Source organism: Helianthus annuus, chromosome 10, assembly GCF_002127325.2.
Source record: "Helianthus annuus cultivar XRQ/B chromosome 10, HanXRQr2.0-SUNRISE, whole genome shotgun sequence".
NCBI classification, from domain to species: domain Eukaryota; kingdom Viridiplantae; phylum Streptophyta; class Magnoliopsida; order Asterales; family Asteraceae; genus Helianthus; species Helianthus annuus.
The window spans coordinates 170,614,296-170,621,176 of NC_035442.2; positions in this window are offsets into that span (position 1 = coordinate 170,614,296).

Below are 6,881 nucleotides of genomic sequence, written 5' to 3' on the forward strand. Positions count from 1 at the left end.
AGTCGATCTAGGAAGGAGCTTTCTCCTAAAATCCTTTTAACCAACAAGTGAGACTCTAGGATGAATTGTGTGTTAGTGATGTTAATGGAAGACATATATATAAGCAAAGGAAGAGGAAAGAAAGGGACATTGTTGTATCTTTAGGGGTGTTTATAAAAATATGTAGAAAATCATATTTCAATCCCTTTTTCAACTTTAAATTTGAGACTTGAATGAATTTCCTGCTAAAAAAATAAACTTCTAACAACTTCCTCACTATGTGAAAAGATCTTGTTTCATAAAATCAAAGGATGTGACCTAACCCAAGTAGTCAAACATGTAAGTGTAAAACAAATCTCATGTGATAGTTACCATGAATCTACTAACAGAAACAAAATAAAATCTATATTTCTAATTTATTTATAACTAGTATTAAGCATCCCTTGCGTTGCGGCGGGGTCATCAACACTGAACTTACGACGGGTAATATGAATAACTTAGATCGAAACGTAAAACATAGATAAGAGTAACTAAGTTGATCTAGTATCCGCACATTGCGATGAACCTGTCAAACGAGAAAAAATAGGCCACAGAAAAACGTTGAACCACACACACGTTTCGTCGTGTTAACTCGTAAAATTTAGAATGATTCGTAAAACGAAAAATATGCGGAAAAGTATATGGGACCAAAGTTGAAAGTACAAAAGTTGTGAGGTTAAATTTCAATGAAAGTTTTGGTGTTATAATTAAAAAAACAAACAGTTTTCCGTTAAAAGTGAAAAATCAGATTTTTTTTAAAACCTCCCAAAGCATTATGTACACAAACGTTGTAAACTTAGAGTATGGACATGTTAATGATACTATCTAATACCAATGTTTTAAATACCGGTACGAACCGACCGGTTAAACTGTATTTCGGACACGAGCCCTGTACGATAAAGGCCGTTAAAAGCCAAATATGGTATGTCTTATGTACCGACGGTAATTCTGCTTCTACCGGTTTAAACCGTTGAACCGGTTTGCATTATCTTAAAATTTGATTTTTTATTTTTAACAAAATACGATATAAATGTAATATTGACATTCCATATTTCCGCTAATTAACTAAATGCCTTCCCTTTTAATATTCCATCACTCTTGAAATTGTTACTTACCTCGTCCAATATAATGTTGTTTATAACTAATAAAAATCCACTAAAAATGCTTAATATTTTACAAAATAGTTTTTTTTTTCAAATAAAATTATGACCACTTACATAAATCCTAATGGAGATTAGATTATTTTTTGAGAATAATTTGTATTTTTATGAAATTATAGCGTTAACTAGTAACCCGGTTGAACCAACCGGTACAACCCGATTCAACTGGTTAAACCATTTTAGAGTAAAACCCGGTATGATTTAAAAACCGGTCTTTTAAACATTGTTTAATACTATTAAATGGATTTAGAGTTAAGTGGAGAGTTCAAATGAGAAGAATTTTTTTGCAAGAAGAAAAAAGAAGAACTTTCAATCAATAAGAATGTTTCATTTTACTATATTTGCATTTAATTTTAATATAAGGGTATATTTAGAAACTTACATAGATCATTAATTTCTAGTCTTCCTCTTTAATAGCTAACTACATTAAATTTGTAACTTATTTTCAAAATATATATTTTTTCAAAAAATAAAATAAAAATTATTTAGAGTGTAGGACACCTGTAGGATAAATTACAAGCTGTGTAGGATAAATTTAAATATTTGTAGGATAAATTTCTAAAGGTGTAGGGTAATTTTTTATGTGTATAGGCAAAAAAAAATAATGTAAAGAATGATAGTTTTTATGAGTAATTAATTACTTAAAGATAGTAATAAATGAGATTAAAGAAAAACTACTTAACATTTTACAATTGTATCCTTTGTTCTTTTTCTTTTCAATTAATTTTTCTTCTCAAATGAACCTCCCCCCTTAGAGTTAATTGTGTACAAATTTATTTTTACATTTATATATATAACTGACCAAGTCAAATGTAGTAATTCTTAGGAGATTATATTTATATGAATACTATATGTGGTTGATACAAATAATAAAAACAAATCTCAAAAAGCATAATGTGATAAATTCAAAGTATATCTTGTTGCTTGTATTTTAATTGTATAATTATATAATTTGTTTTGTTACTCACAATTGAATTCATGTATGTATCTGGTCAAATCTTCTTTACTTTGGGGATTTTATTAATTTTTATTTAGTGTATACAGAACTTAATTAATCTTTTGTGTTCCTACAGATAAATAAAAATCTGCAATAAAACTGGTAATATAATAAAGTAATTGGAAAATCTATTATCACGAAGTTAATAGAAAAACTATAAATAAAAAAATTCATGGCATATGATTAACTTTAATTGTTCTAATTTAGACTATTTATTATTGGTTTATTTCATGAAAATCGCATTATTACATTATGATTAAAAAAAAATTTACAATTTATTGCATGCTGATTTTAATTTTTTGCCTTTATTATCTTATCAAAATTATTTATTTTCTTTAAAGTTATCATAAAATAATCTTTTCATCAACTACTTTTATATATATCAATTACTATGTGTTAACCTGTACATAAAACAATTTTCGAAAAAGTAATGTATGTAATAAATTTCAAAGAAAAGCACGTTTTTTTTAGATGCTAAAGATAAAATTCACAATTAACTCATAAAAGTTAGAAAAATGCAGTCAGATTATGATATTATCATAGCATAAACCAATGACAGTTTTTAAAAAAATCAATTATTATAATACAATTTTGGAACAATTATAATTAATAATTAACTGCATTATATTTAGTTAAATTATATTGTTATATTGTTAGTTAAATTATTGTAAAGTATATTGGCTTTTAATTACTTGTAAAGAAAAAAAACATAAAATTGATTTGTATTTGTATCATCTTACCAAAATGATTCATTTGCATAAAAGTTGTTGCAACCAAATTTCTTCATCAATTAATTTTATTTACATAAAAACTGGCTCATAATAATCTGTATAATTGGTTTTACATTTGTCATCTTAACATTAAATGTAAGATAAATATAATATTAAATGTAATAATGACAACTAAATACTATGAATAACGTTAGCCTAAAGAATTTTCAATATTGCAATGAACTTAAACTTAATTTTAAATATTTGGAAAAAGAATAAAAAAAATTTGAGATCTTGTCACTTATCATAGAAATTGTCAATTTAGTTTTTTATTTAACGGCTAATTTCTTTAATCCTCTGTCGTCCGTATGACTTGAACTCAAGACCTCCCCCTTCTCAACCTAGTTATTTTTAAAGGTTTTGCCTTTGCCAATTAACCACCACCCCATTGGTATTTATTGATTTCGTTTATTTTACAAATAATCAAGGTTTTGGATTCCTATATTTTTATATGTGATTCAAGTTCTATATAGTAAAAAAATTCAGGAATCAACTTTATATGAAGATGGATATTTATTGGCTACCAACATAACAATACACTTTTGTGATATATAGCTGGTGAAATACGTGTTCTAAAGATCTGCTATTATATAACTTTGATATATATGTTATCAACATGTAACCTAGGAAAGTAGTTATAACTTTGATTTGTTATTAACAATAAATGGGAGCAAAATGTAAATCCAGATTATGATAGCCGTCTAAATTTGTTTTGCATCAACATGCATATGTACAGTGGCGAAGCTTGACAATAAAGACGGGGTCGAAAACGTATATACCCAAAATTTTCTATATAAAAACTACATATATAACATTATTGAGCCAAAAGGGTTCGGGGGTCGGGCGCCCCCCCCCCCCCCTTAAGCTTTGCCCCTGCACATGTAAATGCTAAAGATAAAAGTACCATAACGAATTTTTTCTATATAAGTAAAGATAATGATACGTGAAGAAGAGATCAATAATAACCTGAAGAGATGAATCCAAGTATTCCATAGTGAAATACCATATCGATATAGAAAAGCCTTTGTTGAATTCTTCATTAGGATGTTAAAGGGCTTTGATCATGTTTGCGAGAAGAATGATAAAACCTAACGTGTTTGTGAGAAGAAAAGAGATTAATTTGATTGCATTACAAGCGATAGAGTGTTATAAAATGAATAACTATGAAAGAAACTTTGTTCTTAGGGTAATGAGACTCGCAATCAGATATGTTCTTCATTTGCCGACAGACATTAATATATAGAACGTTTTCATAGAGGTTATAATCTGCTGTGAGCGCAATATACCATAGCGTATTGAAACGTTAGATGAAAAAATCGTAGTTTGATTTTAATGTGTTTTAATTGAAATATTCAGTAAACATTACACTATATAAATGTTTTGTTGTATTTTAGGTGTACATGTAATGCTCCATAAATCTAACAATTGTATTAGTATTATATAATAAAAAATGTAACATCCCATATTTTTCTCATTCATATATTATCATACGTTAACCCATGGCAGAAATATAACACTAAATTTGTGATAATAAATTAAAAATCAAAAATTCATTTCATTTCACTAAATCAAGTATTACATTGTTCATGAAAATGAAAACTACGACAATTGGAATTTCAAAATTAACAATATTAAAATGCATAGATTAGAATAGGTGAGTATTTAAATCCACCCTAAATCTTTTCTTGTGAAATCAACGTCAAATATTTCCTACAACATGTATCAAATATCCGTCAACACAAATTATATCGGTGAGCATACTAGTTTGTATACATAGCATAAGTATGAATAAAATCTCAAATCCACATGTTAATTCTATACTAAGTTATATAATCATACTAGCATTCAAGACTAAATATCAACCCAAAGTTTCCACTAGCGTAACCTTATCGTTGAAGCGAATAAGACCGTAAAGATTGAATACTTAATAATGACCCAACAAACAGGGTGGTGTGCTAATCCTATAGCGCTATACATGTTAAGGGATGATTTTTAAAGTTGATGATAGATAGCATGCATAAGATTGTCCTAGTATGTATAAACAAGTAGCATAACAAGTAAGCATGTTTAAGGATTGAGTGTTTGGGTAAGATTAATTGTATTATGATTGTGATCATAATACGGATACATGTTGCAACCCAAATAGTGTTTAAAGCGTAAAATGGGTCAATTATGAACTTATGGTTTGCGAAGATATTCCACAAAAAGCGAGTAAGCGGTTTGAAGGATGGAATAACCAAAGTTACTCTATAAGCTAAACAAAGGTGTATGAGTTTATGGAGTTTTATGATGGAATGTATTAGGAGTTTATAAGTATGAAAATACATAAAACATATCTTCCCTGGATACTTTTTTACGGTTTTAAAACATTTTTATACAGTTTTAAAACGTTTTTTACGACCCGGTTTGAAAACATTTTTTTACTGTTTTAAAACATTTTTTACGACCAGGTTTGAAAACATTTTTTTACCGTTTTAAACTTTTTTACGACCCGGTTTTAAAACATTCTTTTACGGGTTTAAAAGTGGTGATTCGTCAAGCAAAGGAAAGGAAGCGGTGGCGGAGTCGATCTTCAGAATCGAAGAGGCGAAATTGGCGGAAATAAGCGACTCCAAACAAAGAAGAGAAAAACTTGTGTCCGCAAAACTTGAACGCAAGCACGTGTATATGGGACACTTGAAAACGGTAGAAAGACAAAATGATTTAAAAATCTTGTGTGAGCCGCACGCCCATCTCGACAAACCGTTTAAGTCGGTCGTAATTCAACAAAAGCGCGAGATTTGTGATAGATGGGGTTGGGGATGCCATCCGTTTAATTTAAGTTTTTTTTTCCAATGTTTAATTGTTTTTTTTTTTATTTTGCTACGTAATTTATGTTTTATTTAAATGAAATTTATAATTTATAATTTTAGTGTTTTATTGTTAATTTCTAAAAAATGAAATTAAAAAAAGTAGTGAGTAATTGAATTCCATCACTAGTGATGACCACCGCCACTAAAAAAAGTTTGTGAGTGATGGAATAAGGGTTGATGACATGGCGGAACTTGATTGGATGTTGTGAGTGATGGGTGATGACCACCCTCACTTCCCTTATAGGAAGTTAATTTTAAAAATCTAAACTTATCTTGTGTGTATAATATATTTGTGAAGAAAATTAGATTAAGAAGAAAAACAACAAAGGGTACAAATGTAAAACATTAAATAGTTTTTCTCCCAACTCATTTATTATTATCTTTGACTAATTAATTAGTCATAAACACTATCATCCTCCACACTTAAATTTTTGCTTACACACATCAAAATTTATCCTACACATTTTGAAATTATCCTACACATATTAAAATTTATCCTACACAGCTCGTAATTCATCCTACACACCTCGTAATTTATGCTACACTTTAAATTATATATTTCTTTTTTTTTTTGAAAAAATATGTTATTTTGAAAATAAGTTACAAATTTAATGTACTTAGCTATTAAAAAAGGAAGACTACCAATTAATGATCCATCTAAGTTTACCGATATACCCTTACACTAATATTAAATACAAAAATTAAATGAAGGTAAATAAAGCATTCTTATTAGTTGAAGTTTTTTTTTATTCTTATAAAAAATTATTCTCATTTGAACTCTCTACTATATATATATTAACGGTTTACAGTTTGATATATTTTTAAATATATTACATTTTAAAATACTGTAAACCGTTAATATATATATATATATATATATATATATATATATATATATATATATATATATATATATATATATATATACGGTTTAGAGTTTGATATATTATTAAATATATTAAATTTTAAAAGGTTATTTACATCAAAATATAAGTTATAAAAGTCAACAATTTTTAAAATATAAGTTATAAATGTTAATAATTTTAAAAGGCAATTCTTAAAAATTTGTTTAGTAACAATATAA